Here is a 14,491-nt window from a genome sequence, read left to right as displayed (position 1 = left end):
CGCCTTAAACATACTTTTGGACCTTGACAATCCTAACGTTGAATACTGACTAAACTGTTGGAAACGTATTTATGCTATGTATGAATGAACGGATCCATGTGAGAAAAACATGAATGTCCAATTAAAGAATACGGGTTTCCCATCTGAATGTTTCCATATACGGGAATAATGGTTCCGTATACCCAGTATATTAGATATATGGGATGGCTTCACTCCCATATACGAACCATTTTCTTGCAGTGGGACAGCTATGAATGGGTATGCACATTGTCTGGAGACTTATATTGAGTTGTGTCTATTTTTTGGACTTTGAAATATTATAGCAACTTCAGAACATTGTGTACTGAAGTTTTCCTTCATTTCAGTTCAAATGAAACTTTGTATACAGAATGGACATGCACCATAATGCCATGACCTCCATGTCTATTATTTATAGTTAGACCGCTGTTTTGGATTTGTTCATTTATCTATCAACATTTTCGACAGCAATCTTGTTACATTAACGAGTCATCACTTTGGGCTTTACTCTAACCTCAAAATCACTATGGTCAGGCCGCTGCCCATGGCCAATGTGCCATATCATGTTGTTAGGGTCATATGTCAAATCATTCACATTTTATTGAGCGGAAATGAAATTACTAGTAGGTGGACAACCATAATAGGTCCCTTGGGGTGTGTAATGATTGTTTTGTCCAACAGAACAAACAATGGTTATAATTTTCAAAAATACAGCTGAGTAGTGACTATTAACTTTTCATACAGTCATTTCAGTTAGGTTATCTTTTGAAAACTATTTCATTTATATGGAATTGCATTTGTTATGAAGCTATTTATTGAAAATACACTCAGTTCCAAAAGAAAGTGTGCACTTAGTTGGCTGTTATTTTTTCTCGTTATTTTCATGAATCTTTAATGTTTACCAAAATTTAGAAAATCAGTCATAAACAAATTGGTGTGCATTTTAGATTTTGAGTTATACCTGACGTTAGTGTATGAAAAAAATGAAACAGAAATGACAAAAACTCCGGGGAATTTGTTGAAATATTTAGAACTTGAAATAGGGCACAACTTTCTTTTGGGAACTGAATATAGTTAATATCTAGCATATTTTTAAATTATGGTCAGCTAATTGGTTGTTTATACACATGAGAATAGTATAAAGTCTTCCCAGGTAAGATATATTTCGTTTCTGGGCTTGATAGGTAAAAAAAGGACAATTTCAAAAAAAAAAGCAAATTTTACAGTAACACTTGTTCATGTAGGATGTTGATTGTTGGTTTCTGTGAGCATGCATGTGATAGCATGGTAACTGACGACAGATTGCTGAAGGTGGTACGTGTTGGCCCACCCCTATCAAATACAGGATGTCCTCTTAAGATCGCGACGAACGTGGACATTAGGTGTATTGAAAAAAGACCTTGCCTCACGGTACCCCGCACCGAGTGAAAGAGAGCTCAATTTTGGGAATCAATTACTCGAACAGCTGACGAATCCAGGTGACCAGAGTAGGGACTGGGGCCAGAATAAATTCATATTATGACTACTTGTAGTGTTTTCAAAGACTTTGTAAATTTATATGGGGTGGGAAAAGAAGAACTGTTAGCTTTGTCATATTGTACATATTTTCATAGAATTTTCAAGTGCACTGTGGTATACCTGTTTAATAATAGTCAAATCAAAAGTTAACATATTTTGTCTATGCTTATAAATGTGAGTTTATATTACTGAAAAGCAGAGGAGTTTAATATATTGATGTTGTACACAACAACACAAAAAAATGTTGAAGAGTTGAATAAATCTTACATAGCATCTTAGATTTGTTTTTTAATTTCAAGTAGCTTTTTGCCAGAAAAGATTGACGCTACTGTAGTACAATGTTTTGTAAATAAATTATATGGCAGTATCTTATGGCAACTGGGTTTGTACAGTTTCCTTGGTCTATTCCTTCAAAATAATTGCATAGAAAGTGAGAGATAGAAGCAAGTGCTTGAGAATGACCTTTTCTGACCTATTGTTGGTGGATTAGTGTTATTGTGTATATATAATGGAATTTGGAGGTTAGTTGTTATTAGAAACTGGAGAAATATTGTTTCCGGAGAAATATGGTCCGAAAAGGGATTGAATAATTGTAATGATCATCAGCTCTAGATTATCAATAAGCAATAAAATGTATTACATTGTATTATTGGTAACAAAAGTTTCAAGGAGAGAGTTTACTTTTTGATTCATGAAAATCATGATGGTAAAGCCAAAAACAACTTTTGTCGGTTGTAAATGTGTGCCACTACATTGTATCATGTATAACATGGTATACAGCCGGAAAGAATTCAGATTTTAACAGAAATAATTATTTGTTTGTTAATTTTGTAAAGTCAATAGAATTAAAGTCCTGTTATTTGAAAATGTATAAGATTTTTTGTAATGAACAAAGAAAGCAAGGTAGTGTGATTATGGACATATGACAGAAGAATAGGAATTCTTCATGTTGTTTTGTAATTAGCGGCTTAATTGACATTGTTAAAAATATTACTCCTGTTTTTGTTTTTGAACATAATGGTGGCTAATAGTCCACTCTGTTTTGAATTGTATGGGGGGGGGGGGGGGAAATATACGGACAAAAGTAAAAAAACCAACTTGAATATTGCCCCACCAAGATAGGCATCACTTTGAAAATTACATTGACAATAGTGTGTATAAAAGGGAAGGAAATTGTAGAAATATGGACAAATGGATAAACATTATTTCCTGATAATAGTTTGTGAGTAATGTAAATTAAATACCACATGAATCTACAATATACAAACACTATTTTGTGTGATTCTTGTAGCACATTTGTGTTTTAGCCACCATGAACCATCTAACTGAAATAATGATTTGCTTCCGATTACGGTTTATTTCTATTGATTTCAAAAAGTGTGGGCCAGGCTACGTCCTAATTGATTGTATTAACTATGTCAAATGTCTCATTTTGGTCTGTTTTTTTATAAAGTTGCACTCAGACTGGATAAAGAAAGGTGTTTTTGTGACCATTTGCAATAACAAGATTTATATAACATTATGTTACTCCCCTAAATGTTAAAAGTAAGTTCACTTTAATATATTTGCCTACACAACGTGAAAAGGGTGCAAACTGGATGAACAATTAAAAAAAAAAAATTACATATTTGCGACCAGAATGTTATCTTCTATATGAATTTAGCTTTTTTGAAACAGATTATTTTGCGTTCTTATTTTTTACCGACAACAGGATTTTAAATTGTCTTGGATAAATATTTAGAAACATCAAGTGAACAAACACAGAAAGCAAATCATGTGCTGATTGTATAACTCCTTTATTTTCTTGTGGCTAAAAGTTCGAGAACTGGTTTACAAGTACACTATTAATTGAGTGTGTGGCCATCTTGCCAAGTAATATGAATATTTATTATAAAATAACAAGCGCTTTCTCAAGTTTAAGCGAGTTAGTAGCTAACATAACCGAGTATGTCACCGCAAAATTTCAGCTTTTATAGAGAGGTTTAGCTTTTCTTCTGCATGTGTAATAAATTTGCCTGTCTATAATATATTCCACCTTAAGATTTGTATTTTACAATAATATGTTGATCTTGGTGGGAAAATTATGTTTTTTAATTTTTACTCCTTATTTGCTTGTCTAAATAAAGATGAATCCTAAATAAATCTCATGACTCCTATACCAGTAAAAATCACAAACTATATGATCACACAAGGTTATTACACTTCTTTTGAGTTAGTCCCTTCCATTATGTCTCTCTGTTTGTTATTGTTTTGTTAACAGCTTCATGTGTGTATTATATATGCCAGTATTTGTATGTAAAGTTTTTGTTTAAATTAAGGCGGTTGTGTGCTTCCGAAGTTGTACATGTTCTTATTATTAAACAGCTGTCTACTGTTCTACAAAACTGCTAACAACATAACATTTGTTCATTGTTCGATGTTTGAATAATTGATATTAATACTAAATTTTTTTTATAAAAAAATGAGTTCCATTCATAATTGTTTAAACTCCAAAATATCAGAAAAAAATCCGCACGAAAAGTTTTTGACACTTGTAATCCCATCCATCATCAGTATTTCTAAAAAATACCTATATTGTCCTTTAAGACTGTGTCTATGTAAGTTACCAACAGCAAAATTCTTCCTTTTAAATTCTTTCTATCCTTTTTCTTTTTTCTTCTTTCCTTCTCTTTCACTTCTTCCCCCTCCTTCTCTTTTCCTTCTTCCTTACTCGTTTCATTTAATGCTTTTCTTTTCATTCCTTCTTAAATCTTCTTTTCCGTCTCCTGGTTCTTATTCGTTATCTTCCTCTTCGTCTTCTTTCTCTTTCTTGTTCTCTCTTTCGTCAGCTCTTCCTTTTCTCTTGTCTCTTCCCTTCTTCTTATTCTCCTCTTAAAATTCCTTCTCTTTTCTTAAATTCTTTCTTTCTTTCGTCTCTTTGAAATTGTTTCTTCACAATCTTTCTTTCTTTCTTCCTTAATTTCTTTTCTCTTTCTTGTGCATCCCTCCAACACTCAGCCCGGCAGCTCTTCTGCTCTTGTCAAAATTCTTTTCTTCGCCTTCTTTTCGTCCTCTTCTTTTTCCTCTTCTTCCTTCTCTGTCGTTTCTTCTCTCCTCCTTTCTTTCTTCTTCTTCTCTTTTCTTCTCCGTCCCTGTAAGCTTTTATAAAGTTGGTAAGTTGGCAGATACAACTGTTGCTTATAAGAAACACATGATAGAACGCATTTTGTTTGGTATCAAAACATTCTTTTAAAGACTTGGGTTTAGAATGTGTTCTAAAAGAAGCTGTAGGTGGTACTATTTGTGTAGACTTCTAGCTTTCCTGAAGGCTGTTAAGAATGTGTGTGCTGTGAAAGGGGCGCTTGGATTAACATAAAATGCAACTATAATTTAAAACAGCCTGGCACTACTTGTTTTTTGAAAAACAGTGTCTGGTGATGGCATGATATTTTGATACTATGTATAGACAGTAAAATAAGTCGGCAATTCTGAATATGTAGAGTTAGTAGTGACTTTACTTGTGTGTGCATGGTGAGTGTGATAAAGCCTTAGAAGGAGCATGTAGACCAATTAGATACCATATAATGAGTATCCGCCTATGGGAAAACCAACATAGATGGCGTTCGACAACAGGGATCCAACCAGCCTGCCATACCACGCAGTCTGGCTCAGGACCAGGCTGAGTTGCACAACCAGTTTCTCCAATTCCAATAGCCGGTTAAAAGCGAACAGAAATTGGAGCCTGACCAGACTGCGCAGGATGCGCAGGCTGGGCTGGATCCATGCTGGTCGCAAAGCCATTATGTTGATTTTCTCATGGCACGGCTCATATATTGGTGTGCTTTGACACATGTTGCCTTCTGGAATTTGACTGGTTTTGTGTTTTGACTGTATTTTATGGATTATTTGTACAGATCTGCCAAGAAAATATTGAGATTGATAAGAAATGTTGTTTTTTCTTCAGATGTTATGTTTTTAAGCTTATCAGTATTACGACCTTGCTTCTTCACTGTAAGTATTATCTTTTTCTATTAATGAAAGGGCGCAGTAAATGTGATAAGCATATAAATCAAAACTTTTTTTTTAAAGTGTGTACTAATTTGCATTCCACACTTTACCTCCTTTACTTACAAGGCGTATGTGAGACAAAAATAGAAACGTTTATTTTTAAATGTATTACCTAGCCATTCCTTGAATTTCATTTAGTTTACTTAACTCTTTGGTGAATAAAAAAAAAGGGGTGAGATCTGGTTGTGAGTTTGCACACTGTCGCAGCAATATACCGGAAATGTTATTTTAGAGACAGGTTAAGGAGCGGGGGAGAACAGGATAAGAACTTTATGAAAAAAATGCATTTATATTTAGCCCATGTTTATTTAGTTTTATGCCCTAGTTGATGTGTAACCAGGCAGTCTAAAATAGTGTGCCAGATCTGCATTAATTAATTGGTACAAGTGTGTGAAATGAAGAACGTTCGCATTCATAATTGGATAATGTTGCACCACGTAGTGCTTTGTTCTAAAAATAGAAATACTTTATACTAATCTTTATGGGTTTAGAAATACTTTATACTAATCTTTATGGGTTTATTGTTGGCTAAGTTTGATATCAAGGTTTAGGACTGGGGTGATTGATAAAAGTATTTAAAAGATGTTTTAATTATATAAGTGATGGCTGGCGTCAGTAATCAGTAGTTTAGATTTTATTCAGAAAAATCTTGGTTCTTAAGTTTAACAATGCTCATATGTATAAAGACGTGGAGACCAAACACAGACTGCTACTTTGCCATTGATCAGTTTAAAACATATAAACAAAAAACAACCAAAGGGATGCTGGGGTTTGAAACTGGTCAGGGTTCTGTTATGTAACTGTTTATTCTAGATTAATGTCAGCTATCGTCTACGTGTCATATTCCGCACACATCCCACGAGTAATAATGCAGGGTGCAGCATGAGGTTGGAGAAGAATGAAAGGCTTTTGAAAGTATTGCTTAATGTTATTGTAGATCAACACATATATCTTGTTGTTTGTTTACATATTTTCTTGATCATATACACTATTTAATGTCAGTTTATCTGTATAAATGTGCTACCAGCAAGCTTATTTATTGCTTATCTTAAACTAATGCTTGTCTTATAAGCCAACCTGATGCTTAATTTAATAGTGCACCAATACTAGAATTTTTAATAGCATTCACATAGCAGTGAAAGTTATTTTTAAGAGTTAACCATGCTTATAGATTTTTATTTTATCATAGCTTCTTTTCTGTAATATTAAAACAATAAAATACTCTTCACTTAGTATATTCAGGTAAACACATGAAATAACTTAAAAAAAAACAACAAAAAAACATTGTTCATTTGTAGCGGCAGATAAAGACCCACCTATTGCTCAGTGCTTGATACATGTTGGGGGCAAGTACTCTATATGTCGAGGTGTTTGTATTGCTTTAGTTTTAGTATAAATTGGACAAATAAAAGAATCTCAGTTGTTTAGCATACACAATTTTAGTAGTTATTGGTAAAAGAAATACTTGATTTATAAAAAAATTATTGCATTTGAAGGAATAAAACTGCAATTTTATAAAAATATTTGTTTTTCTATTCATTTACACTCTAGTGAGTTTCTCCATAAACTTTTGTATCTATCTGTCTATCTATCTGTCACATCCTTCTTTTGAGTGTTATAAGCAGGAGTGCTTGCCAGGGAACTGTTAAACACTGCTGGGAAAGTTCTCTCCAGACTAGATAGAACGTAAAATAAAAGCAGATAGCATGTTGAATAAATATGAAATAAGGTAGAAATAAGAGAAAGTAAAAAAAGGGTTACAAACGTCCCTTGCTGGTCTAATAGATTAATTCTGAGACAGCCTACTTGAAGGAGTCCAAGCCTGGCATGATAGCAATGTGATTAGGCAGACCTTTCCAGAGTACTGTAGCATGAGGAAAAAGGGAAAGAGAATTTGAAATAATCTGTGCCAACATAACCTGGCGGAGACAATAAGGGTACAGAAGGCCTTTTATCCTAATAGGAGGTTGGAGATGGGGGAGAGGGAGCTGTGAGGCTACCAAATTATTGTAAATTTTATGAAACAAGTCGGACATAATTTCTACAGTGTTTAAGGGACCCCCAAGCTAAACTTAACCACTTGTGGGAATGGATTGAAACTTCAATTATTCACTGTGATGACCTGACTTACATTGCACAGATTCCATAACCCTATTTTGCTTTTTCAATTATGCCCCTTTTTCACCGAAATTTTTGGTTACATTTTGTATGTTAGCTTGTTTCTCATACCCGCTAATGCAATGGAATGATACTTCACACATGTGTTCAAGTGAGATCTGACCATGTATCACTGGTGCCAGTACTCTTCTTTGCAGTTTTACAAAATTTTGACCCGTCTTTCTTTCAACTGACAAGGCGTTGAATAGATGTGTGGCTGGCCTCGCTCTGGTTGACCCATCGGAATGCTGGCACTGCCATCCATTCAACAGTGTATGTTTTTTTTTGTGGGTTTGTGATAAAAAAAACAAAAAAAAAACCCTGCTCGAAGGTGAGGATATAGGTTATTTGGGTGGTGTCCGTTTGGCTGTCTCTCCGACCAAATTGAAAATGCTTTTAATTCAAAAAGCATTTAAACTAGAATCACCAAACCATAAGGAGTTATTAATTAGCACATGACCTTGCTCCACAATGAAGTTTTATCCGCTTGACCCAGTAAAAGCCGTTTTTTACCCCATATTTGGTATAAAAGAGGTATTTTGACTGTATCTTGATGAGCGTGGATGAAACTGTGTGTAGAACCACTATACGTTGGTGATCGCAGTATTCAGTAACTGCAAGTTACTGCCCTTTAATTGTGTTAAAAGTAAGAAATTCCCACCTAAACAAAGTAACCCATTGATGATCTTCAGAAACTACATAAAATAGATCACTAATATAAGGTTATTTTTTTTACCGATGAAACCATTCTGGTCAAGGCAGTGTGATCTTGACCTTTGACCTACTGACACTTATAACAATAAGGGTTATCTTCTGACCACAGGCAATCATCCCACGAAGTTTGACTTTTCTAGTTATTGATTGGAAACAACATGGTCTACCAACCGACCGATATACAAAGAGCTACAGATAGAAAATACTTAAAGATAAGCAAAGTATATCCGTAATGGAGGGTCATTTAAAGTTCTTACACAGCCTATGACATACCTCTTTTCCTATTTGACACTACTCAACATATATGTGCACACTAATAAATAGTACCAATCTTTAACTCTGTTTACGTCCCCTGATGTTAAGTGATAGTTACATCACTTGTTAGACAACCTATTATGGCACTAGACAGTTTGCAAAAGAATTCTGCACTTAGCTATTAAGAAGCATCATAGGTTCTGACTTAAGATTGCTCAAGTTTCTATTTTCGCTAATCTTGTATGAAATACTAGTAGTCGAACCCGCACTAAAATTCAGCACATGCTGTCTAAACCGAAATCCAGAAATAAGGTAACCTTTCTAAACAAAAACACCTAAACTGTAAAACCCATGTGACGTGATTTTTCAAATGACACAGTGTGTGATAGGTGGGAACTACCTAACTTGCTATAGATCTATTCACTTTAATTACTATATACATGTACCTGTAAACAGTATTTAAATTATGGCGGTTAAATATGCTAGAATATGCAGAGTCACTTCTGTGTACGTCAGTCTTTCTAATATGTAACACCTGCTCTGGGCTTCAACTTTGCGTTTACGTGAATCAATACAACGGACTGATGGTACAGTTCTGACCCATCTAAGGTTTTCACCAAGCAATCATTAGACCATTATGAGAATACAGCCGACTTGTCTAGGTTTTCTCTTCTTTGATTCTGCCTCAGTAAATGTACCATTGCTTGACGCCAAACAGCGAGCAAGAAGGCCATCTTTGAAGAAGGTCACCAGCAAGGATTACAATAGTTCCGGGTATAGGGGTCACCGGTATGAGCCCTTTACCTGGCAATTACCTCTAAACCCACAACTTTCGTCTGGAAGAGTAGGAAACTGTTCCATAGTCAAGTGCACCGCCAGACGGACCTGCGATTTAATGTACACATCTATGGATCGGAGGATATACAAGGTTCTGAGAGCTGACAGATGTCCATTGGTCCGATGTATTTTAAGTGATTCTCTCAAAAAACTTTGCGTGAGAGACCAAGACCTACAGTAAGACATCAAAACAGTGTTCCCAAACTTTTGCAAAGACAAATCTACTCTTTACACCCCTGGAACTCTGATTTGTCCATCAGCTGTCCGCGGGGTAAATTAAAGACTCTTCAATCTCCTGTCCGGCTCAAGGTGTTTAGATTTTCCTGTTCACACGGGTAATAACCAAACTGCCATACTGATCCACGAACATACTGCATTTTCGTCTCATTAGCTTGTTTGAAAAAATCTTCCGCTACAGACAAATACTTTTCAATGAAATCCTGGTCAATGCCGTGGTTCTTGAAGTAGCAGACACCGAATTTGCTGAGCGCATCCTTCATTTTTACTGCTACATCTTCCAAAACATCTTGTCAAGATCCGGCGAAGTTACGGAGTAGACCTATTCTGTCATCGTCAATATGAGGAATGGAACAGCTGGAAGTAGACATGGTGACAGCAATCTGAAAAAAAAGAGTTAAAAATCGTGATCTGATCTGAGACCATAGAGAACAAGGCAGTCTGAAAGACAGCTAAATCCCCCGCCACTGGGCTATGGATAGTGAAAGGGTAACCTTTGATTTTAGCTGGACCTTGACCTTGAACTGACATGCTGACGCATGAGTCTGCACACGGTCTTGATGAGTGATCTTTGACCCCAGTTTGCATGAAATGCCTTCAAGGAGTCTTAGAGATACAGAGCGAACCTTTGACCTTCAGTTGTGACCTGGACCGTGAGATTGACATGGCTGACTCACGATTCTTGATGAGTGATCATTTGACCCAATCTGATGAAAATCCTTCAAGGGGTTAGGAATACAGAGTGGACACCAAATGGAAAGGCTCAAACTTTCGACCTCGTTGTGACATGACCTTACTGGCATGTTGGACTTCTTAATTTCTGCACATAATCATTTAAACCACAAGTGTTATAAAATGTCGGTCCTTCAAGGGGTTAGGAGACATAGAGCGACACAAAAGGAAGGCTCAAACCTTGACCTTCAATGTGACCTTGTCCTTGATCCGCATGACTGACTTATGGGTTCTCACATCGTCGTGATGAGGTGATCATTTGACCCTAGTTTTATAAAGAATTCCTTCAAGGGGTTTTAAGAGATATAGAGGCGGACCACAAAATGGCACTCAAAACCTTTGACCTTGAGTTACCTTGACCTTACCGCATGGCTGACTCATGTTCTGGCACATCGTCTTGAGCAGGGGACATTTGACAACCCAGATTTTATAAATTCCTTGTCAAGTTAGAGATATACAGCGGACACAAAATGGCAGGCCTCAAACCGTTGAAACTTGAGTTGTGACCTTGACTTGAACCGACAAGGCTTGACTCATGGTTCCCTGCATAACAACATCGTCATGTGGATGATCATTGACCCAAGTGTCATGACAATCCTTCAAGGGGGTTTAGAGATAGGGACCGGACACACGATTTTGTTACGACGGAAGCCGACGGACAGAAGACGACCAGACCTGTCCTATAATCCCTTTCCTGCCACGGCGGGGATTAAAAAAATATTCACTTTCTCGTAGCACAGGAGTATTCACATAGCATATAATCATGATTTGAGATTACATAAAAAACAATAAAGTATTGTCTGATTAGCTAAGTTCTATATAGAACCTTCATTTAATGTGTGTGTTAGCATGTTATAGGCGTTGAATATGATGGCACATAACGTATCATCTGTTATAATTCCTATATCCTTTCCCAGTGAAAGTGACATTAGTGACGGCAATTAGTCAGAATATTTAGGTTGAGTAGTTACACTGAACGAAATAGATTTAACTAAGTTTTGTTATTAATAGTGATTATTATTATTATTATAATTAGTATTGGCCTACATGTATCAATATACCTTCCACAATGGTAATACATATCATAAATCGTACGGTAACAATGAAAGTAAATCAACATCATCAACGTTATCGTGAAACTGCATATTAACTTATGATTATTTTTGTAATATTTTTATCACTAGGATATGACAATGCATTCAAGTTCGCTGATTATAGCTTTAGTCTGGCTGTTTTACGCCGCCCTGTACACACGATTCGCCATTCCGTTCTTGGTGAATTTAAATGTTTTTACGGAAGTTCCAGCAAACATTTCAGATGAAGTCGATATCGAGCCGAAATAATTGTCAATATCGGCCCGGCATCGGTTTTGCCGTCCGTCCGCCCCAAGTCGTTGTCGGGCATTTCTCAAAAGGTAATTAACCCAGAGTCATCTGCTCTAGCCCTTGACTTCGTCAAAAATATGCATTAAGGGCATAAAAGTTTGTGCCCCGTAGCTCAAAATGTATTTGACCTGGAGTCATAAAATATTAGAGAATTGTAATATAGCATGTGAAGCTGTGGACCTGGTGTTGTTCTGTTTGGTATTTCTCTCAGCCGCCAGAACAGAGTCATGGTCCTTGACTTAGTAAAGTATACACATAGAGTGCTTAAAAGATTATGTCACATATATCTAAAAATAATAAAACCATGTGGAGTGAAGATTCAGCCAGAGGTTGCTGAGGAATAATCCGGACAAGGATGGCGCTATAGTTTACTACTATTGAATAATCAAAGGGCAATAACCAAGTGAAAAATCATCTGACCGAAACATCAAGAAAGTATGAGCATCTCCACTTAGGAGTAAAGCTTCCTGAAAAGTTTCGTGAATTCCAGCCAACGGTTGCTGAGGAATACTCATGCCAAGAAATGGTCCTATAGTATAGTATACTATGTTAAATATTCTAAGGGCAAGAACTCGATGAAAAATCATCCGACCATAAAACGAAGTTAATATGCACATCTCTTCTTGGGAATAAAGCTTCCTACGAACTTTTGCTCAATTCCAGCCAGCGATTGCTGAGAAATACTACCGACAAGAATTGCAGGACGGACGGATGGACGATAAAGATAAGGAGTCTGAAATAGAAAAAGAGGACGTCACGGTAACATTATAAAAGAAAATCAACATACCTGGCGTTTTGCTATCCGAATCTTCACTTTTTGAAAGTCAAGTTGGTTTTATCAACTTTACCAAATAAAACCCTTCATTTTATATAGAAACGTAAGACCTAAGAAATAAAAACGCCCTCCGGTCAGGTGTTAATTGCGGATGTAACGATTTTTGACAATTGAAAAGTAGACACCTGCCAAACTTATTTGACCTATTGACCTAGTTTTCGAAGGTACGTGACCCTGTTTTGAACTTTACCTAGATATCATCAAGGTGAACATTCTCACTAATTTTCATGAAGATCTCGTGAAAAAATTGGCCTCTAGAGTGTCACAAGGTTTGTTCTAGGTTTATACCAACTGGCCTAGTTTTTTGACCGCACGTGACCCAGTTTCGGAAACTGACCTAGATATCACCTAGGTGAACATGCAGATCAATTTCCATGAAGATCCATCGAAAAATAGGGCCTCTAGAAGTCAAAAGATTTTTCTAATTTTAGACCTTTCGACACTATCTTTTTGACCGCAGTTGACCCAGTTTCAAACTTACCGAGATATCACAAGATGAACATTCAGACCAACTTTCATACAGATCCCATGAAAAGTATGGCCTCTGGAAGGTCAAAAGGTTTTTTATTACTGACTTACGGACCAAGTTTTTTTATGGCACGTGACCAATTTCAAATTAAGCCTAATATATAAGGTGAAACATTCTGACCAATGTTTCATGAAGATCCATTCAAGGGTAAGGCCTCTAGAGAGGTCACAAGGTTTTCTATTTTAAGACCTACTGACCTAGTTTTTGAATTGCAGTTGACCCCCAGTTTCAAACTTGACTCTCTAATTATCATCAAGATAAACATTCAGACCAACTTTCATACAGATCCCATGAACAATATTGGCCTCTAAGAGGTCACAACGTTTTTTTCATATTTGACCACTGACCACTTTTTTGAAGGCACGTGACACCTTTGTCGAACTTGATTTAGATATCATCAAGATGAACATTTTGACCAATTTTTTTATCTATCTATGAGCAGCTAGATTAACAGGTATAACTTTCAGCTTACTTCGTTTTGACATGTATTGCTTGTTTTTGAACTAAAACTACTCCTACACAAATGGTACGTGGCTTCCTGTGTGTTCAGCCAGTTTGTACGTTGTATAGGCAACGTTCCTGTAAAACATACAACCAGCAGATGAATATAATTTCATATAAATAGCATTATTGAAAAAAAAAAAACAGTCGTGTAAAGCATCATCTTCTTTAATTAGAAAATATTTACGTGTAAAGCACCATTTTTATCATTTTTATGAATATCTTTTATATTTGACATCAAAATATTGATCAACGATATTTGTTTTTGCATAAAAATTGGATAAGAATAAATGTCACTAACCTCGCATTTTCCGTGAAATTTGGCTCTTGCGGCCGCCATTTTATCTGTATTACGCATCATTTCAGGTCACGTGTTCCCCCACATTGATCAGTGCTATTGTCATCATCAGCATTATTATAAACATTGACAAAGGCAGTATCAGCATACTTTGCATAGACATCATTATCAAACTATCATCGTCATCGTCATCATCATCATCAGTAGCTGTGTCATTTCTAACATTCTCGTTCAACCACTTGCCTTCTTTTTATATGACCTTCATCATGTAATCAATACAACTGTTGAACTGATATGAAAAGAAACAAACTCCCAAATCTCCAACTCATCACTTCCGTCTCCAGTGCAATGGACACCACGCATGACGCCATCTTATTTTGTCGTATGCCATATATTTTTCCGGCCCGTTGAAGTTACCTCCCCTGACG

This window comes from Mercenaria mercenaria, chromosome 4, assembly GCF_021730395.1.
Source record: "Mercenaria mercenaria strain notata chromosome 4, MADL_Memer_1, whole genome shotgun sequence".
Taxonomy (NCBI): domain Eukaryota; kingdom Metazoa; phylum Mollusca; class Bivalvia; order Venerida; family Veneridae; genus Mercenaria; species Mercenaria mercenaria.
The sequence above is the reverse complement of the archived record's forward strand: the minus strand, read 5'-3'. Positions refer to the sequence as shown.